The 25,219-nt window shown below is 52.5% G+C and overlaps 1 protein-coding gene across 2 annotated transcripts in view; it reads right to left on the reverse strand.

Annotated features, from left to right (window-relative positions):
• Nucleotides 1-19,120, reverse strand: part of Sox13 (SRY-box transcription factor 13) — a 45,142-nt gene extending 26,022 nt beyond the window's left edge. Inside the window, exon 1 of one of the 2 annotated variants that reach the window (XM_027945715.2) lies at nucleotides 18,566-19,120. The gene's annotated coding sequence lies outside the window, so the exon portion shown is untranslated. Of the gene's footprint in view, nucleotides 1-14,907; nucleotides 15,002-18,565 lie in introns of those variants that run through there. The other variant, XM_071600154.1, reaches the window with a different exon arrangement.
• Between the last annotated feature and the right edge of the window lie 6,099 nt (nucleotides 19,121-25,219).

The raw sequence follows: 25,219 nt of genomic DNA on the forward strand, positions 1-25,219 counted from the left end.
AACTACTAGTAATTTTCTTTCATGGCACTTTTAATCACAGACTGGTGACTACCCTAGATGGGCATCGGAGAGGGCAGCAGTGCCGGAGGCCAGCTGCCTGGGGAGAGCCCCTACTCGCAAGGCCATAATTAAAGTCACTAATTGAAGTGTCTAGAGTTGGCCAGAGCCAGCCAGGTCTTTCCTCACCACCTCTAGGAACAATTAAAGGCAAGGTGTGTTTAGGATTCCTGGCAGAGCCAAGGGACCTGCGGGGGGAGGAAGCTGGGGACAGAGGAAGAAGTTTGGTCTTCCCTTGAGGTCAGTCCCTCGGCTTTCCGGAATGTTCCTATTCGAAGCAAGCACTGGGCAGACGCCTGGCTTCCAGAACAGATCTGCCCCAATGTGCTGAATAAGGCAGAATAAGGTTTGCTCCAGATGCCTGGGCTGCCTGCAGAGGACACAGGACAATGGTCCAGACCGAAGTTCCCCGGAGCCCATCTGTGCTACCAGGCAGCGAGAGGAAGGGGAGCAGGGCAGCCCTCCCAGAGCGCAGGGCGGAACTGCACTGGAGGTCACATACACTGGCTTCTGCGACCCAACCAAAACATCCTTGTCCTTCTCAATGAAGGACAGGCTCCCCAAAGGCCCGCTAGCCCTAAGGTTTATTTGATGTTCCCATTTTCTGATTTTCCACTTGGTGCTTTACTGGTGAACTCTCCCGGTCCCACTCCAAGCAGAGACCACAGAGCTTCCTGTGTCTCCGAGAGCGGCCTGTGCTCTGCGGCTTCATTAAGAGGACAGGCCACAGCGATGGCAGCCCACCCCACAGGACCCGAGGGATTTCCTAGGGAGACTTTGTTCATCTTTGTCCAAGGAGGGAGAGGGATGAGTGGCCCTCAGGGCTGTCCCTCCCCAGGCCCTCCCTCTGCCACCACTGGGCCACTGGAGCTCACTGTGCTGCCTCCCTTCCCCCACAGCCTGCAGACCTGACCCAGGGGAAGGGGGTCAGCGATGGGGTCACTGGAGGCGCCCAGCTCAAAATCAGCTCAGCACTGAGGAAGAATTTAACCCTCTCCCTCCCAGCTCATGACCACCCACTCTAACAGACCTGCCTGTACGGAGGAAAAATAGCTGCAAAAAATCTAGAAGGATCCGGTCATAGTTCTGAGTGTGGTGGAGAGAGCGGAAGGCCAGAGTACGGGCCTGATCTCTGTCACAAACTTAGGGTGTGATCCTGGGCAAGTCTCCAAAAGTCTTGGAGCCTCAGCTTTACCATCTGCAAAACGGAAGTCAACGTGCACACCAGCAGCTCACTAGGGGCCTTGGTTGTTTTCTAGCACTTGACACACTAGATGGTTTGCAAAGCCCCATACACGTGTAAGGGATTTGGACACCTTGAACACACTGTGAAGCCTGGGACAAATCACTCGGCCTCCCAGGGCTGTTTTTCCATTTGTACAGGACGTGAATTATTACTTCTTCCACTGACAAAATTATAGGTGGCAGAGACTCCCAGGCCTTTGATGCCGTGGAGATTAAAGTGTTCCTAAGCCCCCGACTTCCACCTTCAGGGTGTAGCCCAGGGCAAGCCTTGGATAAAGCCCCTTAGCAGCAAGATAATGACAGCTCCCGCCATCTACTGAGTGATCGCAGGCTGAGTGCTTCACAGGTATCTTCTGCAGTGGCAAAAGCCACTTCACAGATGAGGAAACGGAAGCCAACGGGTGGGGGTGGACTCCCACTAAGGTCCACCTGACCCCAAGCCCAACACCACAGCTCAAGGATCTCTGAAAGAGGCTACTTCCCCCGGCTGCGTGCCACAGGGATGGCCAGCAGGCCAGGCCTCTCCCTGCCTCCAGCTGCCCTGTTACCATGGTCACCAGGGAGGGCAGCCCCACACACCCTCGCTGCCTTCACTTCCTGCCAGGCTCTTGCCTGCGGCCACCCCAGCTCGGAGTCCAAAGGTTAGTTAAGGGCTGTTTATTATTACGAATTATTGAAATTCATAACCCAGCAGTGGGTTTTGTGAATGCGGTGGTTTCCCGCCTTAAGGCAACCCCAACTCAAGTAAATACCATTGGTGTTATAAAAATGGGCTCTCCCCAGCGAGGACGGTCCCCTTAGCTCAGGGTGGACAGAACACGCAGTGTGCTCTGAGCCAGAATATCATTTCCCTCACACCTGGCAAGCCCTGCCTGTAGTTGCCATATGACAGTCACTTCTCTTTTCTGTGCTGCACCCGGGACCATCTTGGCAGGGTCCCCACCCCAGCCCATCTCCACTCAGCACCTCTGCCCTGCTCCAAGACCCTGAACCACTTGGGACAGAAGCTCTTACCCTGGTTAAGCGATCACTCCAATAGCAGAGTAGAGCCAGTTACAAACCCCAGCAGCAAACCCCAGGTGAAGCCCCCTATGTGTTCTGCACGGTTCTAGGCACATTTTTTTTGCGGGGGGGGGGGGTATAGGGGGATTGAACCCAGGGGTGTTTTACCACCAAACTACATCCCCAGTCTTTTTTATTTTATTGATTTACTTTTTTGGCTACAGAAATTGAACCCAGGGGCGTGCTTAACCACTGAACCACATCCCTAGCCCTTTTTGAGACATAAGTTGCTTAGAGTCTCCCTAAATTACTGAGGCTGGCCTTGAACTTGCAATCCTCCTGCCTTAGCCTCCCGAGTCGCTGGGATTACAGGTGTGCACCACTGCGCCCAGCTCTAGGCAGTCTTCACATAAGCCTTTTCATGCACTCACACAAGGGCACTGCTATCGATGGCATGTGACACTGAGGAAGCTGAAGCACCAAGAAGCTTAGTAACTTAGCCAGGGTGACACAGGGCATCTGCTTGTTGCAACGGAATGGACATTGGGAAGATGAGGGAAGGGTCCTCGATGACGATGCCCGTCCCCAGCATGGTCTTGAGAAGCCCTTCTTCTCAGAATCCTACAAAGGCCATGCTCCTGACACCAGGAAGTCACTGCCCCCTACAAAGCATGCCCATCACAGGACAAGCCTCAGCGTGGAATGGCTGTGGACTAAGTGCTGTAATATGTACATCACCACTTCATGAAATCTCTTCATCCTCGTATGGCACCACTTGTAGGTGAAAAAACTAGGCCATAAGAAAGTTCTGGAGCCAAGTATGATAGTGCATACCTATAATCCTAGCAGCTCAGGAGGCTGAGGCAGGAGGATTGTGAGTTCAAAGCCAGCCTCAGCAACTTAGCAAGACCCTAAGCAACTCAGCAAGACCCTGTCTCAAAATAAAATACAAAAAAAAAAGTGCTGGGTATGTGCTCAGTGGGTAAGTGCCCCTGGGTTCAATTCCTGATACCAAAAAAAAAAAAAAAAAAAAAAAAGAAAAGAAAGAAAGAAAGTTCTGGGCCAGGCATGGTAGCACACACCTGTAATCCCAGTGATTTGGGAGGCTGAAGGAGAAGGATCACAAATTCAAGACTAGCCTCAGCAACTTGGCAACACCCCATCTCAAAAAAAATTAAAAGGGTTGGGGTTATGGCTTAGTGGTACAGTGTTTCTGGGTTCAATCCCCCTACACACACACACACACACACACACACACACACACACACACGGTCTGGTATTTGCCAGAAATCACACAGCTCAGAAGCAGCAGAGTCAGGACCTAAATCCCAGTCTGACTCTGCCTCACCCCTGTCTCCCCACCTGAGGAGACCTAAACCTAGGAGGGAAAGGGGGTTTGTTCTCCCCTAGACAGAGTAGGGACTCCCTGAGGGCAGGACCTTAACTCCTCACCCAGGGCCTTTCATACACTGAGGGCTTGGTAAATCTCGCCAGGTTCTCATTTGTTTAAAAATACACTCAACTGCTGCCTTTTAAAATGACATCCTGAGATCAATCCTGAACAATGCAAGTTTGCCCATTCATTAGGAAACTGACAAGCTGGATTTCCCAGGAAAAGTGGCCACATTCACTGAGCCCCAGTGGGACCAAAGTGGTGGGCAGCGTAGGTCAGGGCAGACAGGAAAAAGCAGCACATCTTTCAGGGCCACCAGCCTCAGCCCCACACCCTGGAGCCCCCAGGCCTGGCAGGGAAGGGGAGTCTGTCTCAGTCACCAGGCAGTTCAGCAAGACTTGCACGCAATTCAAAGACTTGCCTCTGAATGGAAAAGAACTGGGTACTGCGGGAATTTTTCAAGGACAATGAGAGATGCTTCAGCCTGAATGAATGAGCCACCCATTCTGAAAGTTCTCTGAAACCTCTGGTTCCCCATTGTCAACAAAGTCCCAGCTCGGTGGCCTGTGTCCAAGGTTCCCGCTAGGCTGGGTGGTCTGTGCCTAACTGCAGTCTAAACTAACAGGATGCCTTCCCCTCCGGGCAGGGCTCCCTCAGCCTCTGGGCTGGGAGCTCAGCCACTGTTGCTCCTTAGTACACCTGGTCCAAGGTGTCCCTCAAACACGGTCATCTTAGCAGACATAGGGGCTGCTGGTGGAGTTCTGAGTCCCGTTCAATACACACGCACTGGGGCTGGGGATAGAGCTCAGTTGGGAGAATGCTTGCCTGGAATGTACAAGGCCCTGGGTTCAATCCTCGGCACCACCACCCCCCCAAAAAAAATACACATGCACTAAATTGAATCTCAGCATCTGTCCCTTCATGAAGCCTTGGCTAGCCTTGAGAACCCAGAGAACAGAAGGCAAGTAGCCAACCCACCAACCCACCTCAGGGGGATGTGCCCAAGTGGGGGACATGCCTCCCGGCTGGAAACCAGGCCACCTCTCGCAGCCTAACACCCTTCTTCAGGACCACCCAACACATCCTCCAAGGCGACCTTCCCAGAGTCCCACCTGAGCTTCTTATCTTACAGTAACCTGCCCATCAACCACCATCCAAAGGAACCAAGCTTGGAGAAGTGGCGGGAATGCAAGAAACCACCATTTGGGCGACTCACTCAAAAAGCAGTCTCTGGCTGGTCATGGTGGCTCATGTTTATAATTCCAGAGATTCGGGAGGCTGAGACAGGAGAATCCCAAATTCAAGGCCAGCCTCTGCAACTTAGCAAGGACCTAAGCAACTTAGTGAGACCGTGTCTCAAAGTAAAAAAAAAAAAAAAAAAAAAATTAAAAGGGTTGGGGATGTGGCACAGCGGTAGAGCACCACTGGGCTCAAGCCCCGGTACCAAAAAATTAAAAATAAATACATAAATATATGCAGCTTCTGCTCCCTCCAGAGGCCCGGGGGATCAGGCACCACCATCCGTGACCCTGAGAAGGTTCTGTCCACGAGCTTTCCCTACCATGCATCCTGGGGAATGCTCTTGAAGAGGGGAGTAGCTACTTGTAATCAAAGACAAACATCTAGGAGGAGAATGAGGGGGAACAAGGGAAGAAGGAGGCCAACTTACTTGAGGGATGGATGGAGGTAGGGGACTTGCCTCCAGGAACGGGGACCAGTGATGAGCCCTGGGTAGCATGGAGGCCAGCTCAAAGGAAGGGGCACTGGCCTGGCCCTCTCCATTCTCTTCCGGGACCCCCACATAACAACCTGCGCGCACAGCCCGCAGAGCTCTATCTACCGCCCCAATCTCGCAGCCACCAAGTGAAATTCCGCCAGCTCAGCGCATTTGCAAAAAGGGGGTTGTTTGCCTGGTGCACCATTCTTTCCACAGGGGTGACAATCTTGCCTGCTCCCTCTCTTCCTGGGTTCGAACACGCCAGCTCCCCTGTTCCTGCTCTGAGAGTCACTGCTCCGGACCTGTTTCATGGAGAAATGAGAAACCCAAGGCCGGGGGTGGGGGGCATGAGTGTGGGAGCAGAGCCTGCTCCCCGCACCCCAGAGCCTCTCAGGCCATCCAGAGGCGCCTCCTCACACAGGGCTGGGCTCACACTGGCCCCATATTAAAACTGTCCCCTAGCACAGGCCAAGACACCACATCGTCAATCATAAAACTGTTGATCCATTCCTCCTTCCTGTCCAGCCTCTTGCCCTGTCCCCCAAGCATTTTCCCCCGACACTGGAGAACAGAATGTGCTTGGCTGGAGACCCGGATGTAATAAATTGCTAATAACAAGACTCTCAATCTGGAAAACAAAATAATCGGCCTCTTCCTTTCCGTTCCTCTCATCCTCAACCCTCGATCCTACAAGGTTGTGAAGACAAAGAAATGCCTTCTCTGGCCACCACCGCCAACTCTCCCACCCTCAGGACCCCCCAGGCCCACTCTGCCCGAGCCCCCTTTCACAGGCACAAACCTGGCCCAACCTGTCTGGTGTGCCTTCCCATCCTGCCACCTTTGCCTTCAATCTCTAATTTTGCTTTATCCTCACATTTATGGAGCACCTGCTGAGTGCCAAGCAGGTGGACACATGTTCCCTAATGCAGGTAAAGGGACAGCTGCTGGGATGATGTGTTCCTGCTAAGGAACAGCAGTGGAGGGCCAGCCCTCTGTGCTAACCCCAGGGAGGTGGAATCAGACAGATGACAAGGACAACCCCAAGCTGACTCTGTGTTCCCAGTGCCCTGCCCTCCCTGTAAGAGAGGTCACAATGGGAAAACAGGACAGAGCAAGAAGATGGAAGCAGCCATCTCTGGAAAGAACAACAGGACAGGGCCAATCTGAATGTGTGCAGGGACAAATTACAAAACGGTGTTCAGTGTGTAAGTTATATGCAAATCGCATGTAAATAGGGACAAGACCCCTGGAAAAATCTAAGTGTCCCTGCTGCTCTTTCCTCCTCTCTCTGACTTGTGAAGTTTCCAGGGTACCTGCGAAGCCATCTGACCACCTGGCCAGGTGACCCTTGAGTAGTGTCCCCAGCCCTGCCTCTCAGTGTTCCTCTTCACACCAGCTCCTCTCCTTGGCCTCAGTTCACCTCATGACCACCTGAGAAACATGACCGCAGGGAGGAAGGGGGAGCGGGGCTCTGTCCACACCAGGCACAACCACAGCAGGTAACAGAGGCAAGGAGGAGAATGGCGGCCTCTGCCAGGTGCCACATCCTTCTGGATCTTGCCTCGGGCCGGGCTCCCTGTGGCTGTCAGGGGATCCACTGGGCTCCAGACATTCCCCGATGCCGCTCAGGGCCCTTCCCATCATCAGTTTTTCAAAACCAATGGCAAGAGGCCAGGGCAGGAGGCCAGGAGACAGCAAGATGTACAGAGCGGGTTTTCAGTTGTTCTGCACAGGGGTCAGACACACCATAGGGACCAGCCTCCTCCCTGCAGATGCACAGCCAGGAGGGACTTAGGGAAGCCCTGCCACCTAAGCAAAGCCACCTCTCCGAACAGCGACTTTCTCATCTGCAGAATGTGGGGAGCCGAGGCTCCCCACCCGGCCTAACTTGGACAGTTTGCTGGGGAGAGGCCAGAGGGCTGTGGGGACTTCTCCCCACAGGGAAAGGAAGGACAGGGGCCCTGCTGCCTGAGCAGCACCCAGGCAGCCACAAAGAGGGTCCTGCACCCAATGCTGCTCCACCTCAGCATCAGGCTCCCCCGGCTTCATCCAGCAGGGCCTGGCTGGGGACCCTAAGTGCAGCACGGGCCCCTTGGTCCAAGTCAGGGGTCCTGGGTCTCCAGCCTGACTCGTCTACCCAGGTGACGGGCAGCCTGGCCTATCACCGCTGAAAACCATGGGAAGAAGGACACAGACCACGTCCCCTTGTTATAGAGATGGAGACTGAGGCCCAGACAGGTTTGCGACGCGGGCCAGCTCACGCACACCAGGTGCCGTGCACCTTTTCCTCCCATCCTCACTGAACCCTGCCACGGAGGAGAGTCCATCGCCCCCATTATTTTTGGATGAGGAAAGTAAAGGGAGATAAACAGCCCAGCACCAAGACTCAAAATCCAGAAGCTTCATATCTAGAGCTTTCTGACCCTAACACCCCAGGGCGTTTTCATTCCACTCTCTCTGAACTGAAGAACATTCCAGAGGGAATGAGGATGACGGACGTGAGCATAATGTAGTAGGGGAAGGAGAAAGTTGCTGAGTGGCAGCCATACTGGCACCTCCCATGCTGTACAGGTCCCCTCACACAGTCCAGGCCACCCCAACTGTCACCTGCACAAAACAGTACTGCACAAACATGCACTTCCACACCTCGGGGCCCTTGCCTAGAAGACCTTCCCACATTCCTGAAGAGCAGCTCCTGCGCCTGCTCAAAACCTGGCTCCAAGGTCCTCCTTCCCAAACCCTTCCCTAACAATCCAGAAGGGTTGATGATTCCTCAGGGAATCCTAGGGACCTTGGGCACACTGGCTCCTAGCACTTCACTAGACTGCAATTATTTGTTCCCTGGCCTACCTCTTGGGCTTTGGCTAGATTTAAACCCCTAATACTCTCTCAGGGACAGGGACAGTACAGGCACTCACATACATGCTGTACTACGGGCCACACATTGCTTTACAGCTTCACAGATCCCAGCATTACTGTCGCTCCGTGAGCATGAGCAGGTACCACCGTTTCCACCTCCATTTTATAGGCTCACAGAAGTCAAGTCACCATTCCCAAGACCACAGGCAGCCTGGCTCCAGAAACCATCTGTCTGCTGATTCTGTATCTTTCTCCATTGTCTCCCAGTCCCTAGCGCAGGTAAAGGTTTGTTTTATAAAGAGGTCAAGAGGGAGGAAGATATTGCCACGTCCCAGGCCCAAATCCCACGCGGAACCCCCACTTCCATCACTCCTGACAGCACTTCTTCCTTCTCAAAAGCTCCAGGTGCTCCTCCCATTTCTTGGGTGCCCCCCGCAAGGCAGAGTGATCTTGCCATCTTCTCAGTGGGGAAACTGAGACCCAAGGATGCCTCAGGACCGGGGGATTTGTCTCCTCAGTTAGTGCACACGGACTGGCCTTACCTCGGCCTCAAGCAAGAACAAACCAACGCCAAGAGGCCGGGGATCTGCAAGACAGCACCCTGGCTGACCTGGTCACTGGGCTCTGGGCGGAGCCTGGAGGGAGGGAGGAGAGGGGGCTGCTCCCTGGGCCAGGCAGGGGAGGAGGAGACAAGAGGCCCTTTGTGTCTGCGAGCTCCTGGGACACCTGTTCTCCCCTCCTGCCTGCCGTGGCCTCGCTTCCCAGAGAGCCTGTGTGCGGCCTTGTTTATCCTGCAGCCCTGGCAGCCAGGCCGCCTGCACCCAGCGTGGGGCTCCGCAGCCCCTGCCAGCACCTGCCCAGCCCTGGCAGCCCCCGAGGCTGCTGGCCAAGCACAATCACCCTGCTGTTGACACAGTTGTTGATTTTTCAGGAAGGTAGGGAGGGACCGGAGGAGAGGAGAGAAGCAGCGAAGGCATTTCACGCCAGTCTGGCTAATTTGCAGTTGGCCAGAGTGTTCCTGTGAGTGTGCGCATGCGTGTGGGCACACACACCTTGAAGACACTCGCTTGGGTTCCAATTCCCTGGTAGCCCAAGCCCCATGAGAACCACACCACACCACAGGCAGCCCCACCTCAGCGCCCCACACATGAGCACACACCAAAACTCAGGTTCTGGTGCCAACCACCCAGCTCCTAGCCAAACAAGTCCTCTGCATGCCAGAGGCTCTGGCCACCTGTCTACCCTGCAGTTATGATGTGCCCAGGTCCTTGGTAAGGGACAGGACCATGTGATATGCCCTGGGAGACCCTGATGGGACCCATGGGAGATGCAGGGGGAATCTGCCCTTATATCCTTCTCTTGCCAAGCTATCTCCTGGTCTAACCGGGAGGGAGCCTTCCCTAACAGACCAAATCTGGATTGGGTGGCCCTCCTGGATGCTCCTGAAGCACCCTGCACCTTCCTTCCTCACATATGTCAGCCATTATTGTACCTGTCACTCACTTCTCTACCTTTCTCAAAGCTGGGAAAGGGCTGTGCGGGTCTCTTGGTCTTCTGGCCCCAGCGTGGTGGGCACAGGCCCAAAGCCAACACTCCTGCCTATTTGGTGAGAGGACAGAAGGAGGAAGGGAACAGCCCCTGCAGGGGCCCTCCCTCCCTTCCCCATCCCTAAGTTCCCATTTTAAAATCAGCTTTTCAATTAATAAGGTCCTGTAGGTAGCTGGTAGGTAGCTAGCTGGTTAGCGTAGCTGGTTAAAAGACTCTGGAATTACCTGTTACTTTGCCACCAGCCCATGCACCTAGATTGGTCAAATCTGACTAGCTGGTTATCTCCTTAGAGATCAAACAGCAGGGATCCCCTGCAGTCAAGGGACAGAGGAGTTTTGATCATGGGAGAGGGAGAGAGGAAGGCAGGGATACAAAGACCCTATGAGTTGAGGGACAGTAAAAGGATCTGGGAAGGGCTTTCTCTTCGGTACTGCAGGAACCTCTCTCTTGCCCACTCTGTCCAAGTGGGCAATCCACCCAATCCGCCATGGCTCTGGTGGTCGCTCACACTTCTACTTGTGCACAGACAACCCTGAATCAACAAAGGGAGTGACCATCCAGCTCCACAGACCCTCTCTCACCTGCCAAACACCCACACTCAAACACAAGCACCCCCTAATTCTGGTCCCCCAAGCCCCACATCAATCAGTGCCCAGGAAAAGATAGTACAGCCAAAATCACTCCCCAATGGGGGCGCCATAAGGAGGAATTTGGATCTAAGGCCCAGCAAACCTAGTAGAAGAGAAGGGGAACTTACATTATGAAAACCATAGGTCCCTGGTGCTTACTCTGAGCCACTTCCAACACGGCCATGATGTCCAGTCGTCTAGGCAGCGCATACACTGCACTACCGGAAGAGCCCCATCACTCATGACAACAATTCTCTAGCAGATGGCAGTCAAGTTCATCCCTTGTCTCCCTCAGATACCAAAGAGAAAGCCCTCCTGCCACCTACCGCTATCCAAGGCAAGGGCTGACACAGGGCCCCTTCCAGTTCTCTGACGCTGTTTCCTGATCTACTACTGGGAGTTCACTGGCCAGGGCACCTGTGAGTGAAGGCTGAAACCTTCACCCCAACTAAGGGGAGAGGCCTCCCCTCCCTCTAAGGAATCCCACTTGACCCCATTCTTGGCTCTGTCTTGACCCCTCCTCTCTTCCTCCAGCCCCAGACTCTCCTGGGTGAGGCTTGCAGAGGTACCCTGATCCTGCAGAAGGTAAGGGGAGGATGGGAGGGTGAGTAGGGGGACTGAAATCCCTATCCACTTGGACACCTGGAGCTCAGGAGGATGGAAGCTCAAGGAGAAGTGGGGAGAGCAGGACCCCCATCCCCCACCTCTCTTCCACATGCACATGCACAAGCACACCCTCTCCACCAGTCAAGAAAAGGTGAGTCCTATAAGCCAGAGAAATGGCTGAGGGCCCCTCTGTTCTGCTTTCAACACTTGCTATTCACGCTCCCCCGCACTGCACCTGTGCAGAGAGCCCTGGCCCACCTGCTCCCAGGCTTCCCCCAACCCTCCCCACCACCCTCTCATTCCCCTTCCCTCCAGCCCTACCCCACCCCTCAAGGAGCAGGCCCAGAACCAAAGCCTCAGGGAATGGCCCAATGACTTCAGATTCCCACAACAGGGCTGAGGCGGGCACTGGCTGCCCAAGGGGTGCAGAGGGCTTCACATCCCAGAGACAACCTGCCACTGCTCTGCAGAGGGCTCGGTCCTGCCTGGGAGGCCCGGAGGGTTCATTCTTTTGAATCCTTATGAGGCAGCTCCAGCCCAGACCTCCCTCCTGGCTCAGCCTCTCCCATGTACCAGGGCCAAGGCTGGAGGCCTCAGGGCTCCCACAGCCCCGCAGCCAGGGACAACCTGGGATTCCAGGGAACCCCTGACTGTCTTCTTGTTACCCCTCCTACCTGGAACCCTCTTCTGCTGTCCTAGTATTGACCGAACCCTGATTCCTCTTGGACTTTCACGAAAACACAGATTTCTGTTTCACTGGCTACTCAAGATATATTTTAAAACCTTTTCATGCTGATAACAAAAGTCACACACAATGAGGCATTGTTTCTAGAAACTATAGAAATAAGAAAATAAACGAGCCACAGTTTTTAAAAACTAAGTCAACGAAGCTGGTCCTGGATGGGCCACCGTGGCTACTGGACGGGGCTGCTCTGCCCTCAACTCCCCACCTGCCCCACCAGGGTTAAAGGAAATCCCCGGCACTGGCTGCTCCTTCAAATGGCCAGACCTGGACCCCTGTGGCATCCACCTCTGCCCCAACTTGGTGTGGGATTTGGGTGGCAGCGGGGGCACTCCTCACCCCCTTTGGAGGGGGATGTGAAGAGGGGGGAGCGAGCCCACTGGAACTAGTTCCCACCCCATCCTGTTCCACAGGCTGCACATTCCATTCTGAGTCAAGAAGGAGGCGGGGACTGGGGGAGGTAAGGCAGAGGGGAGGAGACAGTCTGGCCTCCTCTGGGGCGGATCCCCCAGGGAGCTCCAGGCCTGGCAGGGATTACAGACCAAACCAAGAGGAGGAAGGGTGCCAGGAGTACCGCTGCCCAGAGGTGGTCCCTTCCCCTTTCTCCTCTGGAGCCAAAGCACTGAAATTCTGCCTTGGACGTGTCCCCAGAAGACACAGGGGCACAATGAGGGGGGTAACGCTAATATACCCTTCCCCCCAGCCTTGCCCCAACCCCATGGACAGCTTATGGGGCTTCGTGCCAAGGCCATTTAAATGCTAAGGCCATTGCTGTGGGGAGCATGGGGTGGGGGAGGAGTCTGAATGCTGTTCCTATCAAGGGAACTGAATTCCAGATTTGATGGCTTCCCGGTGTCAGGCTTTTTAGAGAGACCGAAAAGGCCTGCGTAGTGAATGCTATTTAGGAAAACAAGGTAGCAGCTGAGGATGCGGCCCCTGCTTCTTCCTTCCTCTCCCTACTACCCCATGCCTGCGCATCCCCAAGGCTGGAATCCTCATGTTTGGGCACAAGTCTCCGTTCCTTTGCTAACTTGTCCCACGTGCACACTTGGAGCTCAGAGATGCCAGGCCCACATGGCACATCCAGGGCCCTGCCAACTCATGGACCAGACCCAAGAATACACCTGGAGTCCCAGGAGGTGTCTGGGAGGTCCTGTGCCATGAACCATGGGAATGGATGGAACCCTTTCTCTAGGGGTCTGGGAAGGCTTTGGGGCCCACGTGGCCTCTTTGGGTCAGGTCCCTGGGTATGGAACAGGCACTCTCAGGAGAAACTACCACATCCAGGCGGCTCAGGAAAGTATATGCATCTTTACATTTTATTTATTTATTTATTTTTAAATGAGGATTGAACCCAGGGTTGCTCTACCACCGAGTTACATCCGGAGCCCTTTTAGTTCTTTATTTTGAGACAGGGTTACTTAGGGCCTCACTAAATTACAGAGGCTTGACTCAAACTTGTGATCCTCCTGCCTTAGCCTCCCAGTTGCTGGAATTATAGGATTACAGGTGTGTACCACCACGCCAGGCCAACTATTATACATTTTAAAGGAAATAAATAAAGAGTGACCCCATCAGAGAAGCTGGCAGAGGTTGGAGGCAGCCTTGCTGAGCTGGCCTGTAGCAAATCTCCTAACCAGGTTTTCCCAAGGCTAAACAAGAGCCCGTCAAGACACCAGGCCAGGACCAGCACACAGAGCATGCCCTCCAACTTGGGGGAGGGAGATAATGGGAGATGCAGAAGCTATCCTCCATGAATTCTGGTTCCCCATCTGGTGACAAGCATTATGACAGCCACCCTGGCTAACATATCCGGGTTCTGGGAAGGGACTAGCAAAGGGTGAGGGCTGCTGCGAGTTCAGACAGGAGCAGTCCTCTTAAGCAAACAGTGCGCACAAAAATAACTCCCATTCAAAGCACGATTTACTGTGCAGGCCAGCCTTCCCAGCACAGAGCTCTTTTCAAACACAGCTTCACCCCTGAATGTGCTGGGGGAGGGGGCACCCTAGTCCAGCTGCTTCTGAATCCACTTTTTCCGGTAGTGTCCGCTTCCTGGAGACTTACCCAGAGAACTACCCAACTAAAGGCCATCTTGAAGCACCCCCAGAGAGGAGAAAACCTTAGTAGACTGGCGTGTCCTCCCCTAGGTCTCTTGGAGGAATAGACCGGCTCAGCAGCAGCCTTTACCATCCACAAAGCAACCGCTGCCATGTGCTTCTCAAGAGCTCCCAGGGAGGTATTCTCATTGCTGTTGTCCCATTTCACAGATGAGAAAAGAGAGGTTTAGAAATGATAAATGACCAGTGTATCGCCTGGCTCTAAATCCTTCTCACTACATACACTCGTTTCTCTGATTCTGCTAATTATCAAAGTAGCAAAATGTCCAGATTGAGGCTCTTCCCATCAAGAGGAACAATGGGGATAGAATGGCAGATGGAATCCGAGGTTGGAAATCACTCTTCACGCTCGCCTGGCATGCATGCAGCCCGGGTTCGATCCTCAGCACCACATACAAACAAAGATGTTGTGTCCGCCAAAAACTAAAAAATAAATATTAAAAAATTCTCTCTCTCTCTCTTAAAAAAAAAAAAAGGGCTGGGGATGTGGCTCAAGCGGTAGCGCGCTCGCCTAGAAATCACTCTTCACCCTTATTGATCCTCACACTCCTCATCACAAAGTCAGAGTTGGGGTGGTAAGCCCTCTTTAGGCAAGAGCATAAGATATTAAGCAAAATTTTGTCAGTGAGACCTGTTGGCTCTACTTAGGTGGGAACTAACTCTCCCACTGTCCACCCTAATACAAAGCACCCTCCTTCTCAGTTCTCAAGCAGCCTGCCTGCCCCCCCTAAATTCCATTCTTAGTCCTTTTCAGGCTAAAGTCATCTCTATTTTTCACAATTTTTTTCCACTTATAAAAGTAATTTATGACCACTGTAGAAGATTGGAAAAACCAACAGAAGATTAAAACAGGAAATAAAAAATTATCCATATATCCAGTGTCCCAAATTAACCTCTGTAAACATTTGATGCATGTGTCCGGTGTTCTACATATGTGCGTATGATGGACATGTGTATACAGATAATTAGATCTTTACAAAATTGGTACTTACACAGTTTTAGATCCTGTTTTTTTTTCTTCTTTTTGTATGCGTTTTCCAGGTGATACACTGTTCTTTGTTAACTACGCTTTTTGGTTTTTTGATAAAGGGGCCTACAGGAAAAACAAAATTTTTCCTCCCTCAGCCACCATTTCCCTCCCCTGAGGCAATTAGGGATTACTGCTTTTTTTTTTGCACCAAATAATCTTTAAAAATCATGAATCAAGACTATTTTGCTCTCTAGCTTCCAATGGTTTCCCATGGCTCTGGCAATAAAAGATAGGATTCTTACCAGGTGAGGAGGGGCCAGGTCCAGCCCTCTGTCCTCAGGGTCTCTCCCCAGAGCCACATAGCTGTTGGCTCCCCTTGTCCACAGGGGGTTTCCTTTGCTATTCCCTCACCCTGGAATCCCCTTCTTCCTGTCTTTGTGCAGCTGGCTTCTCCCCAGTCTTCAGGCCTGTGTGGGGCAGCCTTCACTGCCCTCCCAATCCAGGGCCACCTGCCACCGGCCTCTATACCCTCTTTCCCATCACCCTGTGGTACTTCATTCATATCACACAGGATGAGCCACTACTATCTTGGTCCCCTACAGCCCCTTTAGAAAGAAGCCTCTGGCAGGGCTTGGGAGCACTTGCCTAAAATCCCAGTGACTCTGGAGGCTGAGGCAGGAGGATATCAAGTTCAAGGTCAGCCTCAGCAACTTAGCAAGACCCTGTCACAAAATAGAAAATAAAAAGAGTTGGGGATGTAGCATAGTAAAGTACCCCTGGGTTCAATCCCCAGTACTCCCCACCCCCCAAAAGAAAGAAGCCTCTCTGAAGGCAGGCATGCTACCTGTCTTGTTCACCTGTAACCCACTGCCTAGCACAGGGCCTGGTACTTGATTGTCACATTTCTTTAGCATGTTTCTGTTAAAGGAATGAAGTTATCTTCAATGTGGGGTCTCATCACTGAAAGCTCTCCACCTGCAGAGTCTCCAAGCACCAAGAATTGAATCTCTGGCCATCCTCTCCCATCCCTGGGGCAGGTTAAGAAGGCAAGAGAAAGCAAGACAGGAGCCTCCTGTCTCAGATAGCCTGTCGCCCTCGCTCTGGCTGCCTCACCTCTTATTTGTGCTCTGCAGTGGTCACAATCAAACAAGGAGCTTACGCCGAAGCCAAACTCAAACTACTAGTGGAAAGGTAGAGGTGGCACATTTGTCCCTCATTTACCTAAATCCCATACTCAGTGTGCCCTGGCAGCTGGGCCTTCCCAGGCTCCCAAGTGAGTCCCAGCAGCAGGAAATGCAGAGCAGAGCTCCTCCAGGGACAGCCTATCCCACCTGACTCTTCCCCTGGGCTCCAGACACCTGGGCTCCTCTCTCTGGAAATTCACACAGCCCCAGAGACACAAATGCACATCCAATCCTGAGCCAGCAGCCCTGGCCAAGAATGCCCAGGGGACACCCTTTTGGAGACACTTCCTTCCTGGGGCCCAATTTCCATGGAAAGAATACTACAGTGGTTCCCTGTCTGATTTTTTAAAAGAAGGAAAGATGAAATGCTGTTCACAAATATTGTGAAGCAAGGGAGGAAAAAACAAAAGAAAAAAAGACTCAAGAAAATGAAACTAAACGAGGAATAGGAAGGACAAGTTTGATCTTAAGAGCCCAAATCAGAACCGGGGAACAGGAGTTCAGTGAATAAATTATAAAAATTGATTAAGTGGGCACAATCCCAAAGTGCTCTTCTGGGCTCTACACAAGTTCACTTAATAATGGCACAGGTTGGGGGATGTAGCTCAGTGGCAGAGCATTTGCCCAGCAAGCTCCAAGCATTGGGTCCCATTCCCAGCACGACCAAAGAAATTCATCAGAAAATAATGCAGTAAAAGCTAATTTTTGCAGTGCTGGGAATGGAACCCAGGAACTCTGGCATGCTAGGCAAGTACCCTACCACTGAACTCCAGATTAGTTTTTTTTCCTTTTCAGGATCAAGAGGTGGGTACTCTTCATATTAGCCCCATTTTAAAGATGAGGAAACTGTAGGGTAGGGGTTGATTAAACTGCTCCAAGTCATACCAGCACTGGGGATCTAATTCTAGCTGCCTGGAGTTTAATCACTAGGCTACACTTGATTGTCAGTGGTCCAAGTAGGTGGACCCCTACCCTCCTGGAGTTCATGCCTTCCAAACCAGTATCCTTCAAAGGATCACTATATACCAGTTTCAAAAGTGGGAGCGCAATTCTTTCTGTTTTCATAAGAAAAAGTCCAGAAAAGTTGAGGAACTCGCTCGAACTCACGCTGCGCCTCGGTGGGGAACTAGGACTCAACTGTGCTGAAACCCAGCATCTAGCGAGGCACTTCCTAAAGGGAGCACAGTAGAAATTGGGTCTCTGCAAACCCCGCCCAGAGCAGCAGCAGCATCTTCTCTGGCTGCCTTTGGCCAGACCCCTTCACCAGCGCCAGCGCCAAGGCGCTCGGCCCGGAAATTCCCACAGAGTTAAAGCAAACTTCCCAGGAAAACTCCCCGGCTTCCTCCAAGCCCCTGTCACGGAGGCGACTGCCAAGAGCGCCAGCGGAGTCTTTGCAGCTGCCGTGGGCCCTACAGGGAGGGAGCCGCCGCTCCAGCGTTCGGGGTCCTCCCGGAAAGGTCCAGGGCTGAAGTTCAAAATTCACTTCCCGCCCAGGCCGGACTCGCGGCCCCGCCCGGGACTCTCCGGCAACCCCAGCTCACCGAACCTCCCCAGCTCCAGTTAAATAATGGGGCACCTCCAGCCGGAACACCCTGGAGGACAGCGGGGCAATCCCACGGGCTATCCCAGCGCGTCTGGGAACTCCAAGCAACCCGAGCAAGCGCGCGCGCACACACGCTCGTGCACACACCACCACACACTCACATACACGTGTGAGTGTGTGTTTACGTACAGAACGCGCGGGGTGGGAAAACAATGGCGAGCCGCTGGGACTGAGCGACCATCGCCTCCGCGTCTCCCAATCCCTAGGCACAATTTGCTTCTGCAGTGAAATAAGGGGGAAAGGACCCCCTCTGGCATCCTAGGGTGGGAGGTAGGGGTGCTAGGGAGAGGCTGGGATGGGGTGGGGGTGGAACGCGAGCAGTGCGAGCAGAAAACAAACAGGAGGCGGCGCCCGGCTGGTTCTCTCAGGAACGAACCTGGAACGGTGGGAAGGGGTGCGCGGCCGCCCCCACCCCGGCACCCCACACACTCAGGGCGGGGGAGCTCTGCGTCTGGTCTCTGGCCCCCGACGCGGGGCACGCACACATCGCCCGGCTTCCAGCTGGGAAATCCTTAAACTGGGCGCACAGTCGGGTTGGTGAAAAAGACCTGGCGCCCGGCGGCTTGGCGAGGAGCCGGCGTGGGGCTGGTGGCGGGGGGGGGGGGGGGGGTGGGGGCCGGAGCTCGCTCGTGTGGTGCGCACACATACACAGAGCCACCCACGGCCATTTCAGGCTGCCACTCCTCTCCACAAGGACCGGGCTCTGCCGGCGAGGAGCCGCCACTGGCCGGCGTTGTTCAGGGTCGGCGAGGGTCCGGTCCTCCTCGAAAAACTTTGCAAAGGATGGAAACTCGAAGGGAAGAGGATCGCCGTGTGCCCAGAAACGTGGGGGCGCGAGTGTCAAACTTCTCAGGCCGGGGAGAGGGGCACGAAGCCGCGCGGGGCGCACTTACTACTCAGCCAGGCGCTGGGCTCGGGGCTCGGGGCTCCGCGCTCCTGCTCCTCCTCCGTGCGATCCTCGCGACTGGTAGCCTGGGCTTCCCGCTCACATGCCCCGGCGACGCGGCGGGCGGGCCGAGCTGGGGCGGCGGGGCTGGGAGGCGGCACGCCCCCCGCCGGCCGCGGAGGAGTCGCTCTGGACCCGCGGTCACCCGGGGTCCGCGCCCCACGAGGGGCCACCGTCCCGGGAGGCGAGCTCGGTTCCGGCCGGGCGGCGCCCTTCGCCAAGCCAGGCCGCTTTCTGCACTCTGCCCTCTGCCCTTGGCTTGCGGCCGTCTCGCTGCCTTCCCGGTCCTGCTCCCGGACTCGCCCGGACGCTCGCTGGCCGGCCCTCCCGCCCTGCGGGCTCTGCGGCTCCGCGCCTCGGTTAGCCTCCGAGGTTGAGCGCTGCGCCCCGGCCTCAGACCCCGGGTGATCGCTCTTGGGCCCGGGTTCCAGGACCCGCGCTCACAGTTCAGTTCCGAGCCCGGACTGGAGCAGGGCGCTCGCTGCTCGCAGCTGCGAGGCGACTCGACAGCCTCGGAGGAGAAAGAGGGAGGGAGACCGTGAGCCGGCAGGGGGAGGAGGGGGAGGGAGAAGGGTGGGGAGATGTAGAAGGAGGGAGGGACAGAGAATTTCCTCCTCCTCCTCCTCCCTGCAGCGGAGTCCATCCAGGCATCAACAGCTGGGAACCTCTGTTGGGAAGAGAAGGACTAAGGTTCTGGACCGCGGGGTGGGTGGAGATGAAGTGAAAGGGTGGAGAGAGTAGGAAAAAGAAAGTGGATTCTGCTCACTCCGTCTGCCCAGGAATGAGGGTTCCTACAGAAAAATCTTCACTTGGAGCAAGATCTGAGAAGTTATCTATCCACTCAACCTCCGAATTCCTTCAACAGGCCGGATTTGGAATTTTAAAAACCTCATTTGAGAACCCCCCTTAAAAATCTGATCTCACCTGCAGCTGTACAGCTTCCTAATGTCTGTGGCCTCTCCTTAGTACTGTTCCCCCCCACCCCCCGAGGGGGGGTGGATTTTCTTCTTTCAAAGTTTTTACTAAATGTCTACCATATGCCTGGCCCATTAGGTGCTGGGAACAGCAGGATGAATGAGACATTGTCCGCCCTTCCTAGATTTCCATTTTAAAATTTTATTTATTTATTTAGTACAGGGTTCACTCTATCATTGAGCTACATTCCCAGCCCTTTTATTTATTTATTTATTTATTTATTTATTTTTGAGACAGGGTCTGGCTAAGTTGCTCAGAATGGCTTCAAACTTGGAATCCTCCTACCTCCACCTGGCCAATAAGTTTAACTACAGGTGAGCATCACCCAACCAGATACTGGATTCCTGAAGGAAAGAGTGCACACAACTCCAGTGAGTGGAAAGTGTTCAGACAGGGCAAACTCCTCGTTGGGTGAGGACCTACTGAGGGCCTTAGGATGTAAGGACTGGAATCAGTCTTTTGGGGGAGGCCTCATCTGAACTTGGAGGGACCATTGGAAGAGGACAGGCTAAAGGTGCAGCAATTTATAAAACTGCAAATTACCCTGTGTGTGCCCAGTGTGGGTGGCTGGTCTTCGTCAGGTAATAGCCAGTGAGGCTTCCAAGGCCTTCTAAGGGCTTTGGATTTCATCGTTCCTCCACTGAAGCAAATGGAAGAGAAAGAAAGAGAAACAGAGACAGACCTCAACAGATCAGGGATGGTTTATCCAGCAGCAGAGGGGCACATTTTCAAGAGGAAAATGGCAAGTGGTTACTCTAGGGGTCTGAGTTTTATAGGGTTCAGTGAGGCTGAGTCATCGTAGGGATGTGTCTGTTGGGCAGTCAGGGGAATAGCTGTAGATATGAGAAATTGTGAAAGTCCGGAGCGCATTGTTCTGCTTTTCTCCCTGGGGCTTATTGTGCTTCCTTTTCTCTCTGGGGGTTGTGATTTTCCACATCCTTCACCCACTGCCTTCCCTGGCTCATTCCCTTTATTCACCTTTTGGGTCTGAGCCTTTTGGGTCAACTCTTCCAGGAGCCTTTCTTGATGGCCCAAATCTGGGTGAGGTGCCTCATTTGTGGGCTCTGAAAACCCCTTGATGGCAGATAGCATGGTAATCACCTATGTCTGTCTTCCCTATTAGACTGTAAGCTCCACAGGACTGAGATAGATCTTTGGTTCACTGTTAGGGAAATCTGTGTGCCTAACCAGGACTCTGCCAAGAGTGGGCCCTTAATAAATAGCTTATTGATTGGTTGTCTGATGGAAAGGAACGGGGTTAGGGGTGGGGGTGAGCTAAGGGATTCAAAGTAAGGTCTCTGATAAGATCTGTCTAGTTGGAAACAAAGAGAGAGGCAATGACCAGGGTAAAAAATGGTGCAGGCCTGAGCTAACCTAGGAATAAAGGGATGCAAAGGAGTGAACAGGTAGGGGAGCAGGGTGGGAGAAGTCAGCTCTGACTCTTGATGGTCTGTTTTGAGGATGACTGGTTGAAGTCATCTCAGAAACCCATGAAAGAGTTTCCCCATGTTCCACGTATCCTTTGCTCTTCCCAGACGAGGCTCCTGTGATTTCCATCTGCTGGTGTTTTTCTCTAGCCTCTGTTTGGCTCCAGTGGGGGAACTTCACGGTGCTTCCTTCTTCGTAACTTCCCTTGGCCACAGCAGATTGAGTTGGGAAGAACAGGGAGGCGAGAGGTGCACTCTCGTCTCCAATATTCCACCATCCACTTTATCTCATTGGTATCAGGCCTCTTCAGTCACTACCACCAAATTCAGACATTGAGGGTCTGCCTACTATGCCTTAGGCACAGTACTACTTTCCTATAAAACATCTATTTGCACCTTGCCCCAAATCTTTGAGGGTGTGTCATTATACCTTTTTAGAGGGGAGAAAAAGGAAGCTCAAGGTCACAGATTGTAAATGGAAAAAAAAAATTACCTGATTGAGAATTCTAGATCTTTCTATATTACCATACCACTTCCCAGGAATACTCACCAAATTTACACCATTTAACCCAATCAGCCGCTCCCTCCTTGAAACACTGGCAACATGATTCCGCACTCTCCTGAGTTCTCCTTGCCCTCAGACTGCCTTGATCAGCTTCCCTTGTTTATGCTCCTTCTCCACCTTGGTCTCCAGGTGGGTGCTCCTGTGGACCAAGATCTCCTACACCCTATTTTCCTCCTTATCCGCCTTCTCTCCTAAGAGACTTCCACAGTCCACTTTTTTACTTCAATCTCTAAGACTTTAGACTTGCATGCCCAAATATGCGCTTGACATTTCTACTGAGGGGTCTCACAGACATCCTAGACTTATGTTTAAAACTGAACCTTTAACCACTACCATCCTGGAGCCTGTTTATACTCTCTGCCATTCCCCCATCTCAATAACTAGGACTACACTTCTTCGGTGGCAAAAAACGGACAGTCACCTTTGATTCCTCTTTCCCATCTAGTCTGTTTAGTGAATGCCATTGGTTTTTCTCCAAAAACATGTCCCAGTCCCTCCATTTCTCTGTCTTCACTGTTCCCACCTTAGCAAGGTCACATCGTCATCATTCAGCTAGACTACCACAGCCTCCCTGCCTTTGAGAGCTGAGACCACCTAAAATCACCCTCCACCCCATCCCACTTCTATTCTCTTTCCCAGCCCCCTGCTTCCTTTATTGCACTTAGCCACACCATAACACTAAGGCCGTTTGCATTCCAGAAAGTGCTTGCCCAGGAAGATAATACTGCAAACCAGTACATAACTTTCATTATTTGCTTCAGGAACTTACTGGAAATCAATTTATCTGAACAAACCACCACTCGCTTCTCTGGACAATACTTTGCTTAACTGGGCAAACCCCTAATTTTTCTTTGTTTCTTTTGGTTTTGGCTTTGGTAGTGTTGGAAATTGAACCCAGGGCCTCCATGCATGCTAGGCAAGTGCTCTATCACTCAGGTACATCCCCAGCCCAAACTGCCAGTTTATCGACAATGGTTTATTTTTCAGGACCCTCCCTTCAATGCATTCTCCAGTCCTTCACAGTTATATCTCACACTTTTCCCAGTCCCAATCAGATCCCCCTATGGAAAGATCTGCCTTAAGGCTTCAATCCTTGCCGGGCATGGTGGCTCACACCTGTAATCCCAGGTGGCTTGTGAGGCTGAGGCAGGAGGATCACAAGTTCAAAGCTAGCCTTAGCAACTTCATGAGGCCCTAAGTAACTTAGTGAGACCCTGTCTCAAATAAAAAGAGCTGGGGATGTGGCTCAGTGGTTAAGAATCCTTGGATTCAATCTCTGGTTCAAAAAAAGAAAAAAGGGAAAAAAATACACTTCAATTCCTGTAATATCTCCCTATAAATATCTCTTCACCTGGAAAGTACTTGCCAAACCCTGCTCTTCCCAGACAGGCTCCTTTCCATCCCCTGCTTTCATGTTCCCTCTTCCCTCCATCTGAAATCACCCTCCACCCCATCCCACTTCTATTCTCTTTCCCAGCTCCGGTCTGCTTCCTTTATGGCACTTGCCACAATTGGTACTTATTTAATCTCTTTCCTGTTTTCCTGTACTTTCTCTGCTCCCCTTTGGACTATATAGGCTTTGTGAGACAGGGGCCTTGTCTGCCTTGGTCTCCATTGCATTTCCAGAGTGGTAGGTGCTCAAGAAATAGTTGCTGAAGGAATGACTCAGATTGGCTTCCGGGGGTGCAGCCATCAAGTGGGCTCGTGGGCCATGAGTGGGGCTGAGGTGCCTGTGTCCCCTTAACCTCCAAGGTTAGAGACTAGGTGCCACATGCAAATGCCTCAGGAGAAGCCATAAAAGGCTTAAGTTTGCAGAATGGTGTGAATTACTTTCCTCAGGAGCTCTGCAAGGTGAGGAGAGAAAGCTCAAGGGGAGAAAGACAGCTGGGGAATGGGGAAAAGGGAGGATGCACTGGAATTCTAGTCTCTGCCTGAGCTCTATCTTGTTTGCCCCTCCAATCACCAGCGCCTGCCCCTCCATGTCTGGTACCAGCCCTTTATCCTATTGACTAAGCAAGTGCTTTTCCAAATACTGACCACCAGAGATGTGAGATGACGTACCTAAGCCTTGGAGTCTCTCACCATGGCTCATCCCACAGGGGTGACTTTTCTGAGTCACTGCCTTTGGGTGGAACTCCAGTGGCTTCTACTCAGTTCTACTTGGGTTTTCCAGAGAGTCATACTCAGGGACAGAGCTAATCAAGAAGGTGATAGGTAGACAGTCAGGGTGGCACACATCTGTCATCCCAGCTACTTGGGGGGCTAAGGCAGGAGGATCCCAAATTTGAGACCTCCCTGGATAACTTAGCAAGACCCCATCTCATAATGAAAAAATCAAAAGGGCTGGAATGTAGCTCAGTGGTAGAGCACTTGTGTAGCCTGCTCAAGGCCCTGGGTTGAATCCTCATCCCAGGTAGAAAGGGAAGGGGAAAGGGAGGGGGAGGAAGAAGAGAGTGACAGTTTGAGTCACTGAATGTTGCATTCGCCTATCAGAATCTGAAAATACAAAATCTAGAAGGAATCAGCCTTTCAGAAACATCTCCTTCAGCTCCTTCTTTGAGCAATAGAAGAGAATGAGACACAGAGAAGAGGGGTGTTTTGCCCAAGGCCTGGTACTCTACTCACAGGATCTTCAATAGCTCTGTGAAGATGGGGACAGTTCCATTTTACAAATGAGGAAAATGACACGCAGGTGAAGGAAGTGTTCCGAGACCACATAGTGAAGGGGCAAGAGCTGACATTTGAACCCAGATTTTCTGGCTCTCAGATCCATGCTTTGTCCAGTATCCCAGGCTGCTTCTCTTCCGGGAAGTTTTATGATCCTTATGAAACTTAATAAATCCTCTGGCTTCATTTGCCCTTAGTTACTTGTTTTTATTACCAATTTCAGAAGTCACCTAGCTGAGCAGCGCATTCCCATCAGTCTTCCCCTATGTAGCACCTCTGCTGTACTGTCATGATGGTAACCATTGTCTGAGTTGTTTTTCAGGAATTTGAAGCTTGCTTTGCCGAAATCAAACCTGGTAAAACCATCAGCCCTTCACTTGAGTCTGCACAGGTGTTCTTTGGGTAACCTTTTGATGTCAGAGGTCAAAAATTCTACCCTCAGAATAAGCTAACAGTGCCATTTTCTGAATGTGCTTCCCAGGAAAAGCCAGGAATTTTGATTATGCATGCATACACCACTGTCCCATGTCACTTTTTCTTACCTTCAATCACCACTTCCATGCTTTAGACCACCGTGCTTCTTTATCTCATAGCTCCTATCCTTAGTGGGGATGGACTTGAGACTTGGGCACTCAAATTTGCCTGCCTCATGAATGAACTGTCTTGCAAAATCCATTGCTTCAGTGTTTGTCATAACGCATGGTGGGCAAAATGGGCTTTATCCACTAACATTTAGAATCTGAACCATTTAAACCAGCACTTGAATGTTAGTCCGTGTTCTAGATTTTAACCTGGATCTTGGAAGAAGGTCCAGTGGTAAAAAGCTCTCTGCTTTCTCTGTAACAGTTAGCCAGCTGGCCCCCAACTGGAGGACTTTCTCCTAGAGGGCCCAAACCATACTATCCTGCAACACACTTGCACTCACACGTATAGGGACCCCACTGGGTGCATGGGCTCAGCTTATGTT

Source organism: Marmota flaviventris, chromosome 12 (genome assembly GCF_047511675.1).
Source record: "Marmota flaviventris isolate mMarFla1 chromosome 12, mMarFla1.hap1, whole genome shotgun sequence".
NCBI classification, from domain to species: domain Eukaryota; kingdom Metazoa; phylum Chordata; class Mammalia; order Rodentia; family Sciuridae; genus Marmota; species Marmota flaviventris.